The sequence below is a fragment of the Pipistrellus kuhlii genome, unplaced genomic scaffold, assembly GCF_014108245.1.
Source record: "Pipistrellus kuhlii isolate mPipKuh1 unplaced genomic scaffold, mPipKuh1.p scaffold_m20_p_3, whole genome shotgun sequence".
Classification (NCBI taxonomy): Eukaryota; Metazoa; Chordata; class Mammalia; order Chiroptera; family Vespertilionidae; genus Pipistrellus; species Pipistrellus kuhlii.
In genome coordinates this window covers 15,692,373-15,713,278 of record NW_023425529.1, presented here as the reverse complement: position 1 = coordinate 15,713,278, position 20,906 = coordinate 15,692,373, and the positions used below count along the sequence as shown (strand labels likewise).

General features: G+C 45.0%; 1 long non-coding RNA gene across 1 annotated transcript in view; it reads right to left on the bottom strand.

Moving 5' to 3' along the window:
• Positions 1-1,165: 1,165 nt before the first annotated feature.
• Positions 1,166-20,906, bottom strand: part of LOC123653133 — a 27,877-nt gene continuing 8,136 nt past the window's right edge. Inside the window, exons 2-3 of the long non-coding RNA XR_006742772.1 lie at positions 8,810-8,815; positions 1,166-1,728 (exon numbers count right to left, since the gene is read on the bottom strand). This is a non-coding gene — a long non-coding RNA (uncharacterized LOC123653133). The remainder of the gene's footprint in view (positions 1,729-8,809; positions 8,816-20,906) is intronic.

The following is a 20,906-nucleotide window of genomic DNA, read 5'->3' as shown; positions in this document are numbered from 1 at the left end:
ATATGCACATGATAGGAAAATAAAATTAGCCAAGGTAAATGCTCCTTGTAATTAAAACAGTTCTGAAAACGTTAAGATTGTGATAATTATTAGGAATGCAATCATTATTAACATAAGGAGATGTTTGTGACAGCCATAATCTACGCCATATTTCAAATTTGTGCAAGGTAGGGAACAAATCTATCATTTTTCCCCCTGAAACTACCAGTCTACCTGTGGACCTATTGATAAAACTGCTCCAAGAGAGTTTAAATGCCTAGAATGTGGGCTATGGAGAAGATGTTTTAAGAACAGGTAGGTGAACAGAGGCCTCTGAAATGTTGAGGGGGAGACTCGGAGTGGACCCTGGAGCACTTCCCCACAGAATCCTATTTCCTCCTCTGGTCTGGGAGGCTATGCGATAGGTAAAGCCAACCACCAGGGGGCACTGTAGAACTGAGGATGCCCGCTTTGGACCAGTGGGCCTAGTTAGAATTCTTACCTTCCTCCAGGCATGCTTGAACACTACCCAACCCTCGGTTCTTCCATCATTTTAATTTTGTTTTTCTCTGCTATATTCAGGATTCTTAAATTGGTTCTGATCAATCTTCCCTTCCTCCAGTTGATGGACAGATGTAAAACCCCACCTGCGGCCAGACATTCCTGAGTTCTGAACCACCAATCAGCACCTGCCAAATACCCTAAGCCCCGATTCCTAAGTCCCTAAGTCCCTAATCACGGATCAGCGTGTGTTGAGTGCCCTAAGCCCCGTCCCCTATCCTTAAAGGTGCTTGTACCCCGGCCCTCTCTCTCTTTCGCCCCTCTCTCTGGAAGCAGCCGGCAGGGGTACCCTTCCCTCCAATAAAGCCTGTATGTGTCCTACCATTCCGATCTCTGGTCGCCTTCTTTGTTTAATCTATCAGGTACTAAGGACAGGCTTCTGATGGTCAGTGAACACTAGCTGCATTTTCTATCTAGAAAAAAGTTTTATGTTTTAAATCAAAGTTTTTAAGTGATTTGTGACCCCTCTGTCCCCCAAAGCAATAAATAGTATCCCCTGAAGTGCAGAATGTAACATATCTACACCTTGAAGGTGTAGAACAACGTGCTGTTAGGTACTAAGTTGCTGACAGCTATCTATCAGTGGCAAGCACTTTGTATGTTATTTCACATAATAATTCCCCAAACTACCTTGCAAGATATTCCATTCCCTTGGAGCCTGAAGTTCAAGTGCTTTGTCCCAGGTCACATGGCTGCTAAGAGTCTGGGATTTAGTTCCAGGAAAGGCTGACTCTCACTGCTCTGTTACTACCCGGAGAAAAAGTGAGAGACTCATTCACTTCTTAGCAAAGATGAATGAGAGGCTGAGTGGGTCCAGCCACAAGAGGAGAACAACTTTGTTTCCTGCCTTCTTGGAGCTTAGCATCTGGAGGTGGTGGCTGTGGTGGTCATGTTAATGGGACACAGACAGTAAACAAATAAGTATGCAATTGCAAATTGCGAAAAGTGCCCTGCAGGAAATAAACAGAGAATAACAACATAGAAAGATGGGGAAATCTACAGAGGGGTTGGCAAGAGAAGCCTATCTGAGGGAATAGGGTGCTAGGTCAGGGTAAAGAATGAAGGAAGCTGCAGTGGGAAGCTGTGAAGATAGCACCTGGGTACACGTCTCAGAGGCAGCCAGAGTGGCTGAGCAGGGCACCATGAGCAAGGGTGAGAGTGACAGGGAAACAGAAGTCAGCAGGGTTTCTAGACCAGGTAAGGAATTCAGATTTTATTTTCAGAGGAATGGGAAGCCATCATAAGGCTTAAAGCAGAGGAGAAGCTTGAGTTAATTTATGTTTTTCCATTTTATTTTTAATTGCAAAAATCACAAAACATCAAGTTTACTACCTTCATTTTTTTAAAGTTTATATTTCCATAGCGTTCAGTACATTCACATTGTTGTGCAATCCATTTCCAGAATCCTTCCATTTTGCAAAACTAAAATGCTCTACTCACTAAACACCAATTTTCCACTCTCTCCCATCCAGGCCCTGGCAACCACCATTCTACGTTCTGTCTCTATGAATTTGACTACTCTAGATACTTACGCAAGTGGAATTATACAAGCTGTGTGTGTGTGTGTGTGTGTGTGTGTGTGTGTGTGTGACTGACTCATTTCATTTAGCATAATATCTCCAACGTTCCTCTGTGTTCTAGCATGTGTCAGAATTTCCTTCCTTTTTAAGGCAGAATAATATTCCGTTGCGTACTAGTGTATATATCACATTGTGTTTATCCAGTCATCTGTTGATAGGTACTTGGGTTGCTTCTACCTTTTGGCTATTGTGACTAATGATGCTCTGAACATGGGTATCCAAATATCTCTTCAAGACTCTGCTTTCAATTGTCTTTTTAAAATTTTATTCTCTTCTGATGGTATTTTCCCACTGATGTTTGTGAAGAGTAGAAGGCATGAAGTGAGACAGTGAGAGAGAAACATCATGTTACAGCAGCCTTAGGAGAGGTCTTTCCTTCCTGGAGAGGTTTTGGAGCAGAATTGGCCCCTCCTCCAACCCTTCAGTTCCCTATCTTCCAATTTTTTTGAGGTCTGATAGGGGTGGCCCGGTCTTTTTTGGTGGTAAGTTTCATTCTCTCAACACCTATGTATTGAGCTCCAAGATATGCAGAGACTCAGTCTTCTAGGCGCTGGAGAGACATCAATGAACAAAACAGAGAAAAAGAAACCCCTGCCCTGCCCTGCTCTGGCCTTGTAGCTCAGTTGATCAGAGCATCATCCAGATACATCAAGGTTGTGGGTTTGATCCCCAGTCAGGACACATACAAGAATCAACCAATGAATGCATAAATAAGTAATTGATGTTTTTTCCCCTCTCTCTTGCTCCCTGCCTTTCTCTCTAATAAAAATAAAAATAAAAATCTCTGTCCCATGGAGCTGGTTGCCTAGCAGGGGAATTTGTTTAGGTTTGTTCTAAATACAATAGCTACCAGCAGATTAAATTACTCATGGCTACTGGAATCTGGATGAGAATTGAGTTAAGAGACTGAGTCACTTTTGTTGCTTGAGGCAGGGAGACATGGGGGTGACAGTGGAGGGAAACGGAAAGAGTGTGAGGCCTGAGTTGTGTGACCTTGAACAAATCATTTACTTTTCCATTTAGTTGATCTGTAAAGTGTGTGTGTGTGTGGTTGTGTGGGGGGGGGGATCCAGCATGCCCCAAATTATTGTGGAATGAAATGTGTTACCTAAATAATTAAGTGCTCTACAAATATCCTCAAGTCATACTTAAGCTTTTATTTCCTTTTCTAAATATAGATACAGAATAGCACTTACCCAAGGTGGCTGTGACTATGTAATAAGACAGAATGTATAAGAGGCTTATCATGGCACACGTGACTGGCACATGGCACTGGGTAAACATTGGACACCACCATCAGTCCCCTGTTGTCTCCAGTGAATTCTTGCTGTGTCAGGACCAGGCCCACCGGGCAGGGAAAATGGGTAGTTATGCCAGACTGAGAGCTGGGAGTCAGGGTGCTAGGTGCCAGGCATGGGATCCACCTGGGCCTGGCATGGCGAGCAGGTGGGTGCTCACTCTTAGTGGCTTAGTTCCTTGTGGGTGAGGGGGGTGGAAGAAGACTGCGTCCCTGGAGGCACAAGTTTTGTGAGATTTCTAGGCATAAGTGTAACCTCTGCCTGCCCCACTGTGCTCCAAAGTCCCTCATCCATTCTTTCATTTAGTACACTCAAAAATGTTTTATTAATTTTAGAAGAGAGAGGGAGGGAGATAGAGACATGGATGAGAGCGCTGCCTCCTGCACCCCCTTGTTGGGGATGAGCGGGAAACCTGGACATGTGCTCTGAGCCAGAAATCCCATCGCCGGCCTTTGGTGCATGGGAGGACACTCAACAACGGAGCCACAGCCACCAGGGCTCATTTAGCACGCTTTTGTTGAGGGTCTAGTGCAGAGGTCTGCAAACTCATTAGTCAACAGAGCCAAATATCAGCAGCACAACAATTGAAATTTCTTTTGAGAGCCAAATTTTTTAAACTTAAACTTCTTCTAACACCACTTCTTCAAAATAGACTCACCCAGGCCGAAAACCAACTTCTGAGCATGGGCCACGAAGTTTCAATATTTTGTGGTGAAAGAGCCACACTCAAGGGGCCAAAGAGCCCCAAGTGGCTCGCGAGCCAAAGTTTGCCAACCATTGGTCTAGTGTATGGAAATACTTGCTTAACGTTGTGAATGGGAGGGAGAACCCACATCCCAGCGGGGGACAGAGGTAGCAGGTTAGGCCGCTGATAGGCTCCAGTGGATCTAAGGGGGTATTTCTAGTCTTTCCTCTTGAAGAAAGGGGGATAGGCCGTGCCAAGTGCGGCTCCAAACTGGCCTTGGGTTGGGGTTCCCAGGAGAAGGCCAGGAAAGTCATCTTTTAAAAAATGCTCACATCTATGCTGAAACCAGTTTGGTTCAGTGGATAGAGCGTTGGCCTGGGGACTGGAAGGTCCCAGGTTTGATTCTGGTCAAGGGCATGTATATTGGTTGCGAGCACATCCCCAGTGGGGTGTGTGCAAGAGGCAGCTGATTGATGATTCTCTCTCATCTATGTTTCTAACTCTATCCTTCTCTCTTCTTTTTTAAAAAATGCTCATATCTACAAGAAAAGGGAAAAGTACTACAGGGAACTCCTTATAGTCTTCTCCTGGGTCCCCTCACTGTCAGCGTCTTGCCCGGCTCAGAGGCGGTGGAGAGCAAAGCGAGGCTCTCGCAGAGGCGCTGGAAGCCCAGAGGGTGCGGACTCCGCAGGGGCAGCGGAGCCGCCCCGGGGCGCTGGCTGCGCTTCCCGGGCGGGGCGGGGCGGGGCGGGCGGGACAGTGGTCACTTTGTGGGGCCGAGCTGCTTGGTGACTCACGGAGGTGGTGGGCGGGTGAGTCAGCCCTGGTCCGTTTCCTGCGCCAACATCGCTGACCCTGGAGAGCGTCCGCGGCCCGACCCCTCGGGGCCCCACATTCGCCTCCTGTCCCGGGGCCGCGGGCTTTCCGGAACCCGGGCTCGGCCTCCCGGAACAGCCGGAGGCTCCCGCGGCGTGCGCGCGTGGCCGGGCGGCTCGCATCTTCTTTTCTGGGGCCAGAGCCAGGCCTCTCCCCGGGATTCCAGGGCGGCTGCTCTTCCGGGGTTCCCTTTCCTGGAGGAGACAAAGGTCCCTCTGGGCGAGATAGAGGGTGTGTGTGTGTGTGTGTGTGTGTGTGTGTGTGTGTGTGCGCGCCGCCTGGAACCCAGGCGCGGTTCTGCAGGGCGGCTCAGGGCAGGGCCAGGGTGGCGCTCCCTGCAGGCCCGGGCGGGGGTCCCCCACCCTCCCTTGGGGAATTGCATCTCTCCAGAACTGGCTCAGGATCCCCGCTGGGCCTGGGCTGGGATCTGCGGACTTTCCTCGGTGCCAGGGCTGGGCTGTGGAAGCATGCCCCCTGCCAAAGCCACTGGGCGAGAGCCTGCTCTGTGTTTTGGGTGTGGCGGGGTGTGTTCTCCTCTTCCCAAAGTAAATCTCAAGGGACAGGAACCCCTGCTTCCTAAATGCCAGGTTGAAGAAGGTGCCCCGATAGTACTTGGCTCAAACCGTGCGATGTTCAAGTTCCGAGAGACCTTGCAGAGCTCTTGCTTGGTGGGTCCCGCCCAGGAAGGGAAGTGACCTGTCCGAAGGCTGCAGGGAGGAGCCCAGAGCTCCTGGGAGCCGGCCTCCCACTCACAAGGTGCGTGGAAAATGCCTAAAATAGTGCCTGGCACGGAGTCAGGTGCGTGTGTGTGTGTGTGTGTGTGTTTGTGTGATATTAACTAATCTTTATAGGGCACTTGGGGCGTGCCAAGTATTGTTCCAAGAGCTCTTCATGTATTAATTACCTCATTCGATCCCCACAACTACACTAAGACAAATACCATTATCATCCCCATATGGCAGCTGAAGAAACAGCTGCTCAGAGAAGTTAGGTAACACGCACAGGATCACATCACTAGGAAGTACAGGAAGCAAAGTCAGATTTCCCCCACCCCCTCCCCGGCTTTACAGACTGCTGCCTGAGGCTGATTTCGAGTATTGGTGAAGTCTAGCATCGAAGAACAACATGAAACCAAGTGAACGTGAAGATCCATTTGGCTCTATTGAGTGACTCATGAATTTAGAAGCAATTGAAAGGCGCTCTGAGGAGTTGTATCAAATGGATGGTTTTCATGGGCAGGAAGAAGGTGGGACACGAAAGTTAAGAGTGGATTATTGCAGGCCAAGTCATCATCCCTCAGGAGAAGGCGGGGGGAGGGGGGGTCTTATCAGTCAGGCTACCTGACTAACACTGACCAGGAAATTCCAGACTGACTGGTTTAAAATTCCACTCCTGGGAGAGGCCAGAGCCGCAGTTAGGTCAGGTGGTAAGTTGTGCTGGGGCTTAGCAAAAGTGACTCCATTTTGGGTCTGTTGTTTCTTTTAGCACCAGTAATATGCTGTAAGTGGTTTGCATCTTCAGGCAGTCTGAAGAGCAGGGTTATTCCTAGCTTGGGGGGAGGAGGCCTGGCTGGCTCTGCTCCTGCAGTGGCCCAAGCTCTGTAGTTTTTCCTCTGGGGCCACAGTGCCAGAAGAGAATCACTGAGAGTGACTCTTGTTACGACTGTTAGTTATCTCTATGACAGTGTTTTTCAACCTTTTTTGGGCAAAGGCACACTTGTTTCATGAAAAAAATCACGAGGCACACCACCATTAGAAAATGTTAAAAAATTTAACTCTGTGCCTATATTGACTATATATAAAGTAATTCTCTTGAATAGGAATCAAATAAACACAAAGAAAGTATTTTATAATTACTTTATTATGAAATATTAAGTAAACAAAATAGTGAAAAATTATAAAATTCTTGTCTTGTCTGCACCTACGGCACACCAGGCAACATCTAGTGTGCCGCGGAACAGCGGTTGAAAAACGCTGCTCTATGACACCAGGACCTAGCGCTCCCCTATTCCGTTTTGCTGGTTTGGGAAACTACCCTTGCTGCTTTAGAGAAAGTTACCGTTAGCAAAGTTTCCCAAATACCTTTCAACAGAGTGAAGTGGACTTGGGTTCATTAGAATCACTCAGGGAGCACGTTAAACACAAAGATTCCCAGCCCATTGGAGAGTAATGATTCTCAACCTTGACTGAACATTGAAATTATGGGAGGTACATGCCGAAACCGGTTTGGCTCAGTGGATAGAGGTCGGCCTGTGGACTGAAAAGTCCTGGGTTCAATTCTGGTCAAGGGCATGTACCCTGGTTATGGGCACATCCCCAGTAGGGGGTGTGCAAGAGGCAGCTGATCAATGTTTCTCTCTCATCGATGTTTCTAACCCTTTATCCCTCGCTCTTCCTCTTTGGGGGAAAAAAAAATCAATAAAATATATTTTAAAAAAAATTATGGGAGGTACAAAAAATAATGTTCCTTTCATCTCCTAAGTTGGGCTAATAATTAACATGCAGTAGATCAACAGGAGAAAATATCCAAAACTTATAATGTCTATTCATCTGGGGTGTCATAAGATATGAGATTCAAGCACACTTTGGGCAACTGAGGTTTATATGCTATTTTGGCAGGGGTCTGGGATTTCAAAGGGAAAGCAGGCAATTCACAGGCTGGTGAGAAAGAGCAAACATGTGGCAAACAAATTCTTGTGGGCCACCCAGAAATAATGGGACACAGAGAGGAATCTAGCACACAGATGTTTGCTTGCATCCTCCTTGTCCAGCCACCCATCATTCAGATGTGCTAAGGGAGTATGCTGATTCCCTTTCTGAAGCAGGTTCTTCTATCTGAGTTCCTTTAAAAAATATTTTTATTGACTTTAGAGAGAGAGGAAGGGAGAGGAAGAGAAACGTCGATGTGAGAGGGAAACTCCTATTGGCTGCCTACTGCACCCTCCCTACCACCGGAATCAAGCCCCTAGCCTGGGCATGTGCCCTGCCCAGGAATCAAACTGGCAACCTTTTTTTGGTGGATGGGATGACACTCAACAAACTGAGCCACACTGGCCAGGGCTGAATTATCTTTTTTAAGGGGGAGGGGCAAAGGTTTTTCCTGAGTCTTTTGTTTCTTAACGACCAGCTTAATATCAATATCCCAAAAGGCACATTTTCGGGTGGCAAAACTTTGGTCCCCTTCAATACACAGTGGACTTGAAGAAAATGTTGATGCTTATGTCCTACCCCCCCCCCCCCCCCCCCCGAGAATTCTGATTGAATAGGCCTGGGGCTCAGCCTGGGCATCTGGATGATTCCAGTGTACAACTGAGGTTGAGCCACCACTGTTCCGAGGGGTGAGTTGGTGGCTTTTAAGGAGCAGCTCATTCATTGTGCAGCTGAGTGAGTTTTTTTATAAATATTTTTTATTGATTTCAGAGAGGGAGAGATAGAAACATCAGTGATGAGAGAGAATCATTGATCAGCTGCCTCCTGCAGGCCCTGCTCTGGGGATTGAGCCTCAAACCCAGGCATTTGCCCTGACCAGGAATTGAACCATGACTTCCTGGTTCACAGGTCACCGCTCAACCAGAAGTTTTTAAACTTCTGGTGTAGAATTTACTTTCTTCTAATTGGTTTTGAAGGGTGTCCTGGATTCTTCCAACAGCAGCACCCGTGTCACATGTGGGAGCTGCTTCTGAAGGAGTCATGTCCCTTCTCAGCCTCTCCTGGCCTCTACCGCAGTTTGAGGGATTTGTCTTCTTACCACTCATCAGTATTCTCACCCAGCCAGTGGGGTTCATTTCTTGCAGGTTCTGGGCAAGGTGGTCACTCCTTTGAGTTCATCACCTGGACCTGAGACCCTTGAACTCTTGAGGTCCAGACCAGCCAAGTTGGCAGCCCAAGGACCTTCGTGAGACCTCATGTCTGTCTTCTTTCCACAGGTCTCCCCTAGACGAGGTTATTATGACCTGTGAGCTGGGTGGAGTAATTGCTTCCTCCCCTCACCTTTCAGTCTTGCATTCCACCCTGGTGTGAAGCTGTGTTTGTCATTGTAAAAGCCCGTTAGGCAGACATGAGCAAAGCAAGGACAATGGGCCAGATACAGGTCACTAGGGCGGAAAGCCCCGATTGCTTAGGAAACTGGGAAAACAAAGACCTGGCCCCCAGGGTAACTTTGCTCCTCTAGCACTGGTCATGTGGTTTGAACTCGTGACTTCATATCAGTAGTCATATGGCTTAGGTCCTCTGACTTTTCGTCATTAAAGATAACATCTAGGCCTCAGTTTTATTTCAGCTCCAGGCCCAGAAAAGCAGCAAAACTACACAAGTGACACCATGGCTGCCACAGGATTAGCTGTATTGACTAATGACTCAGTCCTGGCCCCAATCAGTAGAGACGGAAACGCTAAAAGAGCACACCTGGAAAGCTGATAAATAGTCTATTGAGACCCTCCCTTGAGAACACCCTTAAGATTCTGATCTGCAAGAGAGAGATAAAATACCTTCAGAATGAAGGACCCAGCACGTTCTCCCTAATGGTGAGCAAGTCCACACCTTTCCCTTCCCCCTCTTCTTCCCCCTCTTCTCCTGCAGGGGTGAAGGAACCCCACAGAAACTTGCAACCAGGGGAGCAATGGGCTATGGCAGCTCATCACGGTCTAACTCCCCGAACCTGTCTCCAAGGCCCCTTTTTCTCTGACTTTCCAGTCAGAGTCAAAATAGCCCAAGCTAGGCTCTCTTTTTACTTCTATGCTGAGACCTTCCTTGCTTCACTGCTCAGCTTTAATAAACACCCCATCTGAGTGTGCTTTTGCTGTGGCCAATAAATTGTTGATTGCTTTGCTGCACTTCGACTCGTAAGTGAAATCTTTCCTTCAAGAAGGCCAAAACTGAGGTCTTGTCAGTAACATCATCTCCCACCTTGATAGCCTTTCCTGTTTGTCTTAGAATATGAGGCATTATCCTGGGTTATAGGTGCACACACTAGGTATTAGACTAGGAGCCTAGGGACCTGGGTTCTGGACTAACTGTGTTCCCTGGGTCATCTCACGTAACCTCTCTCACTTTCAATTTCCTCATCTATTAAATGGGCTGATGTATCCTGCCACCTCACAAGATTGCTGTGTGGTTCAAGCAGGATAGTCTGCAAACATGTGCATTGGTTGGTGGCTGTAAATTGTGACACCAATGTCCTATATTCATCAAGTTGAAATCTCTTTCCTAGTTGGAAGAGTGAGGGGTAATTTGCCCTTTCTGAGGGAACACCCAAGCTGGTATTGAAGTCCTTGACAAATGATATATAATAGGATTCTGTCTGCCTCCCTCATTGAATCAGAATGAACTCATTGCTTGTTTTTAATACAGTGTGTTACACCACATTAAATTTCACCAATATAGGTGGATTTTCAAATGTCCACTGCTAAAACTCCTAGGAGCCACATTTATCTTATTTGTTAGGAGACTTTGCTTTCTTATTAAACTGTCTTTGAGTTCAGATACACTAAGGAAACGGGAAGAGATTTTGCTGCTCAGAGCATGGGACAGAAGTCTGGATGGGGTTATGTGGTTCAGTGGTATTCTCCAGTGGGGGTGGCATGCCTTGGAGGCCTAAGGGCCAGGGCGAGAGGCCCTGAAAGACACACAGGTCAGGCCCCCAAAAGGAAACAAGAGATGTCATGGCAAACTACCTTCTCATGCCACTCTAAACACACTTTCCTTTTTTTCTTCTTCTTTTTTTTTTTTTTTTTTTTAATATGTTTTTATTGATTTTGAGAGGAAGGGAGAGGGAGAGAGATAGAAACATCATGATGAGAATCACTGATCAGCTGCCTCCTGCCTACTGGGGATCGAGCCCACAACCCAGGCAGATGCTCTGATTGAACTATGACCTCCTGGTTCATACGTCCATACTCAATCATTGAGCCACACCAGTCAGCCACACTTCGCTTTTTATTGTTCCTCATTGGTGCCAGGCAGAGTGCAGCCATGGGGTCTTTGCTCTGACTATTTCCTTGTGTGTGTCCTCTCCATAGCTGTAGAACTGTCTCACCACTCCTTCAGGTCTGCTCAAATGTCACTTTCCTAATAAGGCCTTCTCTGACCAACCTCCATAAAATTTCCATAACACCTCCCTTAGCACCCCTGATTTTTCAAACCTGCTCTTTTTATTTTTCTAAGGCACTCATAACTTTACAACATTATATGTATATACATATATATGTGTGTGTTTGTGTATATATGTTTTGCTTGAGGGGTATGTATTGTCTGTTTCTCTCCTTGAGGGGGGTTTTTGTTTTGTTCACTAATATATTCCAAGCACCTAGAACAATGCCTGGAACATAGTAAGCACTCAAAACACATTTGTTGAATGGTAAATACATTTATTTAACAGGTATTTAAGACTACTCTTCAACAGGCCCCATGCTACCCATGTCTGCACAAAGAAGCAGACACAGTCCTTGCACTTATAGAGCTTTCAGTCAAACCTCTTACCTGATGAAACAGACATGTTGAGAGAGGAATGACTAGATGAAGTAATCACCTTCTTAGGGAATGTGGGATCTTTACAGAGACACATTTTAATCCAAAGAAATGGCCCTCTAGCTCCAGGAGTTCAGCCTTGCTATTTCTGGGCAGGACAGTCTTCTGGGTGCATCTCAAATTACACTGAAAGGATACCCCACCCACACAGCCAGCCTGCCAGAGCCCTGACCACCGAGAAAGGAGTCCTGAGACAACCACCTTCCTTCCTCCTGGTTAAGACAGTTTCTGTATCAGTCAAGTCTCAGCCCCAACCAGAGGGAACTTAGTCATCAGGGGTGACTGAGGGAAGTTTATTGGAAGAGCTAACCCTACAGGGACAGGCAGGGTCGAGGGAAGCCAACCAGTGATAGTGAAGCACCCTGGGGCTGATGCATGAGGAAGCAAGGGGAAGGGTGCAGGAGCCAGCCAGGCCTAAAGCTGTGCCCTCAGGAGAAGAAGGAAGTCACTGCCCATCAGAGCGCAGCGGGCAAGTGAGCCAAGGAGGAGAGTGCCAGCTCCACTCTCCTCTCATGCTCCAGGACCTGTGGGGCCTCTCAATGGCTGAGTGGAAGCCAGAGGGCAATGGAACCCAGAAGAAACAAGCCTCAGAGATCAGCCAGCTAGGTCGCAAAGCAGATGGAGAAGGGACTGAGGTATTGGAGTAGGGAGGTAAGGCACAGCCAACATTTCTTCAGTTCTGAAAGGGGAACCAGTGGTTGCCGTCACCAAGGCAACTGCTGTGAGCTGCTTTCCAGGCCCAAGTCCAGGGAATGGTGGGAAGTCACTTTTTCCATCACCCACCCTTTCCATTCCATCCCTCTTTCCTTCCTCCTTGGCCCCAAACAGAGTGATTTCTCTCGTTGCTTCCCATTCCCAAGAACTGTTTATTAGGAGAACAATGGATGGCGGCTCTAGGTGAAGGCTAGAGGGCACTTGAGCAGGGCGGACCATGCTCTGTTGGGGAGGGAGGGAATGAGGAGGAAGTAACAGCATGAGGTGGCATAGGGGATGCCAGAGAACCCAGAGTGATGGAGAGAGGATTTTAGGGGAGACATGATGAGGAGTGACCTGGCAACCTAACACATTTAGAAATGTTGTCAATAAGCACCTTTTATTTTGTTGACAACAAAGGGACATATCAAAGTGGGGCTGCCTGGCCTAGACCCCATGCCAGTGGGATGGGAAGAGAGAGTTTTTATTCATCCTTCCTTGTCAATGATTCAAAAATGGTTACTAGTGAGTGGGAGATTCCAAGCGGGTAGGGCACCAGACCTCCCTTTAGAGGAGACTACTGGAATAAGGATGGACTTTTTGCTTAGAAAGGCAAAGGAGGCCTAGCTGGTTTGGTTCAGTAGATAGAGCATCGGTCTGCGGACTAAAGGGTTCCAGGTTCAATTCTGGTGAAGGGCACATACCTCTGTTGCAGGTTCTGGTCAGGGAGCATGCAGGAGGCAACGAATTGATGCATCTCTCTTACATCAGATGTTTCTCTCTCTCTGACTCTTCCCCTCCCTTCCACTCTCTCTGAAAATCAATGGAAAAATGTCCTTGGGTGAGGATTAACAACAACAACAACAACAACAACAACAACAACAACAACAACTTTTTTTAGTGACTGATTTATGACACTGTTTTTTTAAATGCTGGTGCCTAAGAGGCCTCCATGCCCAGCCAGTCTGGCTGAGCTGGGTTACTATAGAAACTGCGGTGAAGGGTGGCCTGCCAATCCAGTTTTCTCTCCCTCAGCTCAGCTCTATATCATCTCTCAGGGCACCTTCCTTTGCCCAGATCCTTCTCTCCCTCCACCCAATTCCAACCCGTCCTTCTGGGTGTGTCTGGTTCAGGCTCCTCCTCTTCGTAAAGTATTTATTCTCTGACCATTTATGCAAAACTGTCCCTCAGAAATCCTAAAGCAATTCGCTGCTTATAGCACTCTGTGTTCACCTAGCACAACTCACTTCTTTTTTTATGGGGATTGCCTTACTTCCCAAAAAGCAGCTGAGGATGCCCTAATACTTAACACTATGCTGGGTACATACAGTAAGCTCTCAATGAGTGCATTCTAATTCAATGAGGAAGGGAGACAAGATTCTATGATATATATCATTGTCAGGGACTTGAATACCAGCTTGGGTGTTTTCTAAGAAAGGGCAAATTACCCCTCACTCTTCCAACTAGGAAAGAGATTTCAACTTGATGAATATAGGACATTGGTGTCACAATTTACAGCCACCAACCAATGCACATGTTTGTGCATTGGTTGGTGGCTGTAAATTGTGACACCTGCTTGAACCACACAGCAATCTTGTGAGGTGGCAGGATACATCAGCCCATTTAATAGATGAGGAAATTGAAAGTGAGAGAGGTTATGTGAAATGACTCAGGGGACACATTTAGTCCAGAACCCAGGTCCCTAGGCTCCTAGTCTAATACCTAGTGTGTGCACCTAGAACCCAGGATAACACCTAGTATTCAAAGACCAACAGGAAAGGCTATCAAGGTGGAAGATGACAGGTATAGCTTTACTCCAGGGTATAATACAAACTAAAAATGAAGGGAGGAAGCAATCATTCCACCCAGCTCACAGGTCATAATAACCCCGTCTAGGGGAGACCTGTGGAAAGAAGACAGACATGAGGTCTCACGAAGGTCCTTGGGCTGCCAACTTGGCTGGTCTGGACCTCAAGAGTTCAAGGGTCTCAGGTCCAGGTGATGAACTCAAAGGAGTGACCACCTTGCCCAGAACCTGCAGGAAACGAACCCCACTTCTTGGGTGAGTGAGATTACTGGTGGATAGTAAGGAGAGAAATCCCTTAAACTAAGGTAAAGTCCAGGAGAGGCTGAGAAGGAACATAACTCCTTCAGAAGCAGCTTCTACATGTGGTACGGCTACTTCTGTTGGAAGAATTTAGGACACCCTTCAAAGCCAATTAAAAGGAAATGAGTTCTACACCAGAGGTTTAAAAATACAGCTGCACAAGAAAAATGCATGAACAGCTTCTTAAAAGCCACGAACTCACCCCTCCAAGCAGTTGTAGCTCAGCGTCGGCTGCACACTGGAATGATGCCAATGCCCAGGTTGAGCCCCAGGTCTATTCAATCAGAATTCTTGGGGTGGAGGTGGAGGGGAGGTAGGGCATAAGCATCAGCATTTTCTTCAAGTCCACTGGGTATTGAAGGGAACCAAAGTTTTGCTATCCCAAAATATGCCTTTTGGGATATTGATTTTAAACTGGTTATTAAGAATCAAAACAACAAGAACAACAACAAAAACCAGAGAAAGAATATTTGTCCTTCTCTCTTAGAAAAAGGAATTAAAATAGAAGAACCACTTCAGAAAGGGAATCTTTACATATTCACTTAGCACATTTGAATTATGTTTGCCTGGACAAGGAGGATGCAAGCAAAAATCTGTGTGCTAGATTCCCCTCTGTGTCCCATTGTTTCTGGGGGCCCAGCAAGAATTTATTTACCACATGTTTGTTCTTTTTCATCTGCCTGTGAACTGCCTGCTTTCCCTTTGAAATCCCAGGCCCTTGTCCCCCTTGTTCTCTATTCAAAATGGCATATAACCCTCAACCCCTAAGTGTCTTTGAGTCTTATATCTTATGACACCCCAAATGTATATCCATAATAAGTTTTGGACATTTTCTCCTGTTAGTCTATCTCATGTTAATTTGATTATTAGCTCAGCTAGAACTTAGACAATACAGTGTACAGATGACATGTTGTAGAATTATGTACCTGAAACCTGTATGATTTTGTTGACCAGTGTCACTCTAATAAATTCAATAAATAGGAACAAAATAAAAACATAAATACTATCAGGTGTTGTCTGGTTTAAGATGGTGACAAAGAAGTCTCCTTAACTCATCTCTTCTGCAGACATACTGAATCTACAGCAACAAATGGGATAATGCCCTCTGAATAAAATTCAGAAATGAGCCAAGTGACTTCTACACATTGGATGAATGAGAAAATAACCACATAAAAATGGGTAAAAAGACTGAGACACACTTTCACCAAAAATCCAGTCCCAGCACGGAACATGTAATTGGGAAGGAATGCATAATTCCTACCTTCTCCTCAAGAAGCCAAGGGTTTGGATCCAATATCTTGTACCCCAACTTTTTATTATTTTATTATTTTTTTACATTTTTTAAAATTAAATTATTATCTGTGTACATATTTTAACATTGTCCCCCCCTCCCATACATACCCTCCCTCCCCAGAGTATTGTGTCCATTGGTTGTACTTACATGCATGTATACAAGTCCTTCTGGTTGATCTATTATCTCTCCCAGATCTCCCTACTCTACCTGCTATGATTTGACAGTCTGCTTGTTGCTTTACTGTCTCTATATCTATCTTTTGGTTCATCAGTTTATAATGTTCTTTATTATCCATAAATGAGTGAGGTTATGTGGTGTTTCTCTTTCATTGACTGGCTTATTTCACTCAGCATGATGTTCTCCAACGCCATCCAGGTTGCTGCAAATGATGAGAATTCCTTCATTTTTATGGCAGCATAGTATTCCATTGTGTAGATGTACCATAGTTTTTGGATCCAATTCTCTGCTGACAGGCACCTAGGCTGTTTCCAAATCCTAGCTATTGTAGATTGTGCTGCTATGAACATAGGGGTGCATATATCCTTTCTGATTGGTGTTTCTAGTTTCTTGGGATATATTCCTAGGAGTGGGATTACTGGGTTAAATGGGAGTTCCATTTTCAGTTTTTTGAGGAAACTCCATACTGTTCTCCACAGTGGTTGCACCAGTCTGCATTCCCACCAGCAGTGCACGAGGGTTCTTTTTTCTCTGCAACCTCGCCAACACTTGTCATTTGTTGATTTGTTGATGTTGGCCATTCTGACAGGTGTGAGATGGTTGTACCCCAACTTTTAAGACTTCCACCTGAGGGATGGGCCCCCAAAACATCTAGTTCCGAAAACCAATGGGCTTGCATCCATAGGACCAACAGGGCTCAGTGCAGAGAGAGCAGATAGAAACATCCATCTCCCAATCTTTCCCTGCAAGAGGCTTTTTGCATACTGTAAGAGCTGCCGCCTGGGAGTTTGGCTTTCAATTAGCCTACATCTAGGTCCTTTTAGGGAAACTGACAGGCCTTGGCACATCTTCAACTACTGGGAGCTACTAAGAATAAAGGAGACAGCTTGGATAATGAGAAAGCTCTGAGAGACAATCAAGCACTCAGGCTGGGCTAAATGATAATATTTGTTTTCTACATGAGACCACTCCCTCAAGATTGGAAGAGGTAGCTATTTTTTCTAATGCACAGAAACCAACACAGAAAGTCAAGGAAAATGAAGAAATATAAATGTAAAATACAAATATAAAGAATATGTTCCAAACAAAAGAATGAGATAAAACTTCAGAAACAGACCTTAATGAGATACAGGTAAGTGATTTTTCTGATGAAGTGTTCAAAATAATGGTCATTAAGATGCTCATTGTGGTCAGGAGAACAATGCATGAAACAGGGTGGGATTTTCAACAAAGTGATAGAAATTAAAAGGAAGTACCAAACAGAAATCACAGAGCTGAAGAATACACTATTGAACTGAAAAATTCAACAGAAGGGTTTAAAAACAGACCAACGTGGAAGAAAGTATCATTGAACTCAAGGACATGAGAGAGGAATTCATCCAATTGGAGGAACAAAAATAAATAAATAAATAAATAAATAAGAGTAAAAAATCTAAAGAACTTATGGGACACCATCAAGAGTAGAAATATTTGTGTTACAGAAGTCCTAGGAGAAGAGGGAGAGAAAGCTTATTCAAAGAAATAATGTCTGAGAGATTCCCTGACTTGAGGAAAGAAACAGACACCCATATGCAGGAAGCCCAGAAAGTTCCAAGTAAGATTAATCTAAAGAAACTCAAACTAAGACACACTATAATTAAATTGCAAAAGTTAAAGAGAAGAAGTCTTAAAAGCAGTAGAAGAAAACTCAACTTATTATGTACAAGGTAAACTCCATAAGACTATGAGCAGATTTTTCAGCAGGCCAGAAGGGAGTGGCATGATATAGTCATAATGCTAAAAGAAAAAATATTATCAACCAAGAATACTCTACTCAAAAAAGTTGTCCTTCAGAATTAAAGGAGAGAAAGAATTTTCCAACAAGTAAAAGGTAAAGTTGCTCATCACCACTAGATTGTCTTTATAAGAAGGACAAGAGGGACATTTTCAAGCTGAACTGAAAGGATGTTAATTACTAACAGAAACACATGAAAGTATAAATCTCATTGGTATAGATAAATATGTAGTTAAATTCAGAATATTCTAATGTAATGGTGGTGGGTAAATCACTATAAATATAGAGTGAAGGTTAAAAGACAACAGTATTAAAAATATACACTAATTTGGTAATGGGTACACAAGGTAAAAATATATAAATTATGACATCAAAAATATATAAGTGTGGGGAGAGTAAAGATGTAGAGTTTTAAGTATGAATACAAAGTTAAGTTGTTATCAGCATAAACTATAGTTTTATAAATATAAAATGTTTTATGTGCCACAATGGGTTTGGCTCAGTGGTAGAGCATCTGTCTGTGGACTGAAAGGTCCTGGGTTCGATTCCGGTTAAGGGTATGTACCTTGGCTGCGGGCACATCCCCAGTAGTGGGTGTGCAAGAGGCAGCTGGTCGATGTATCTCTCTCATCGATGTTTCTGGCTCTCTATCTCTCTCCCTTCCTCTCTGTAAAAAATCAGTAAAATACATTTAAAAAATAAATAAAATAAAATGTTTTATGTAAATCTCAAAGCAAATGTTTTATGATAATCACAAAAGAAAAACCTATAAAAATACACAAAAGAAAGGATTCTAAACATACTATGACAGAAAATCATTATATAACAAGGGAAAAGAGCAAGAAAAGAAAGGAACAATGGAATCACAAAACAGCCAGAAAACAATAAAATGACAAAAGTAACCTCAACTTATAAATAATTACTTTAAATATAGATGGTCTAAATCCTCCAATCAAAAGACATAGAGTGGCTGAAAGGAATAAAAAATAAGACCCAACTATATGCTGCTTACAAGAGACTCACCTCAGCTTTAAAGACACATATAGACTGAAAGTGAAAGTATGGAAATAGCTATTTCATGGAAATAGAATAAAAAGAAAGCTAGGATCTGCTCTAGCCAGTTTGGCTCAGTGGATAGGGCGTTGGCCTGAGGACTGAAGGGTCACAGATTCCACTTCAGTCAGGGCCTGTACCCTCGTTGCAGGCTGGATCCCTGGCCCTGGTCAGAGCGCATGTGGGAGGCATCCAATGGATGTGTCTCTCTTACATTGAAGTTTCTGTCTCTCTCCCTTCTACTCTTTCTAAAATTCAATGGAAAAATATCTTCGGGTGAGGATTAACAACAGAAGAAGAAGCAGCAGCAGCAGAGGAGGAGGAAGAAGAAAAAGGAGAAAGAGGAGGAGGAGGAGGAAGAGGAGGAGGAGAAGGAGGAGGAGGAGGAGGAGGAGGAGGAGGAGGAGGAGGAGGAGGAGGAGGAGGAGGAAAGGAGAAAGAGGAGGAGAGGAGGAAGAAGAAAAAGGAGACAAGAGTAACTATCCTATATAATAATAGAGGAATATGCAAATTGTTACTTTGTAATGTCATGACCCTTCACGGGATGCTGTCTGAGCATGCGCAGTGGGGTGTTGCTCTGGAGATGAGGTGGAAGCGGGGAGACTCCCAGAGGAGGCGGGGAGGGAGGGTGGGAGTGAGAGCCTCTAGCGCCCCCTCACCAGTCCTTCACCACCCACCGACTGCACTCAGAGCGCCCCGCTGCCCACCTGCCAGGGGACGGAGCACAACGCAGCGGGTGGGAGGCTTCCACCCTCTTTTCAGAGCCATGATGGGGCGGAGCCGCTGCATTGCTATGGAGATGGGACAGAATCAGGGAGACCAAGCCCTAGGTGACTCGAGGGCCTGAGGGCAGGGCTTGAAGCGGCCAGAGAAGACCAGAGAGATCAGGGGCTGGGCAAGGTGCACTGGATCTCTGTGTGGAGAGTCCTGGTGTCAAGGCAGGGCAGGACCACACAATTTCAGGCACTGGGCTCCTAGTAGTTATATAAGACAAAATAAATTTTAAGCCAAAGACTGTAATAAGAAACAAAGAAGTTTATTGTACAATGGATAAAGGAGTCAATCCAACAAGAGAATATAGCACTTGCAAATATTTATGTACCCAATCTGGATGTACCTAAATTCAGAAAGCAAATATTGACATGAAGGGGGAAGTAGACAGCAATATAATAATAGTTGGGACTTTACTACCGTCAGCTTTACGATGAATAAGATCTGAGGACCTAATGTTCAACATGGTGACTATAGATGATGACAGTGTATTGTATAATTGAAATTGTTAAAAGAGTAGATCTTATAAGAAATAAAGATAAATATGTAGAAATGATGAATGTGTGAATTAACTAGATGAGGGAATATTTTCACATGTATATGCATATCAAATAGCCACAATATACACTTTTAATATCTAACAATTTTATGTGTCAATTGCTCCTCAATAAGGCTGAAATAAAAAGAGCCACGTACTGTACATATGTGTGTGTCGGTGCTCTTAGTTGCAAAATATAGAGCTCATTATTGCTTTGGTCAGAAAAGAAATTTATTTGAACACATTTGATTCCCAGGGAACCTCCAGGAGGACCAGAGAACCTCGCTTTCGGGCTACCCAGACCATATCTCTGACTGTGTCAGTGAAGGCCACCATCCTATGCTGCCAACACTGGTCCCCCAGACACTGGAACCTCCTCTCCAGTGGCCCCAAATCCTCTGTCCCTGTCTCCCCGTCACCAGTTGGGACCCACGTGGTTCTTGCCTCCTTACACTCTTTCTTCACTCACTATTTGAAACCTCACTTAGTTGCCTCTGGTGGGTGGAGCTTGGGACACATACCTGCTACCTAGTTTTCAGGCTTCTACCTTGGAAAAGTGGAATGCAAGACAGGAATTCCCCAGACGCGGAAAGGATATTCGAAAGTGTCGGGAAGCAAAAAAACATGAGGGGGCTGTGAGGTGGAGGTGAAGAGAAGGTCACAGGCTTTATCACTCTGTGTTCTTGGTTGCGGCTGACAGACACTGACTCTGGTGAACTTAAACAGAGGGAATTTATTGCAGGAAGTCGGGGGAGGAAAAGGCAGAGAGTGAGGAGGGGGAAGGGAGGAAAGGGCCATTTGTGGAGCATCAGTGTTTTGTTATATGCATGATTTCTTTTAGTTCTCCTGCCAACCTTGTGAGTTAGGTTTCACTACTCCTACTTCACAGATAAAGAAACTGAGGCTCAGTGAGGTTGAGTGTCTTGCCTACGATCATATAGCTAGTCAATGGCAGATGGAGAAATAAAATCTAGATCGTTCTGGTTTGAAAAGCCC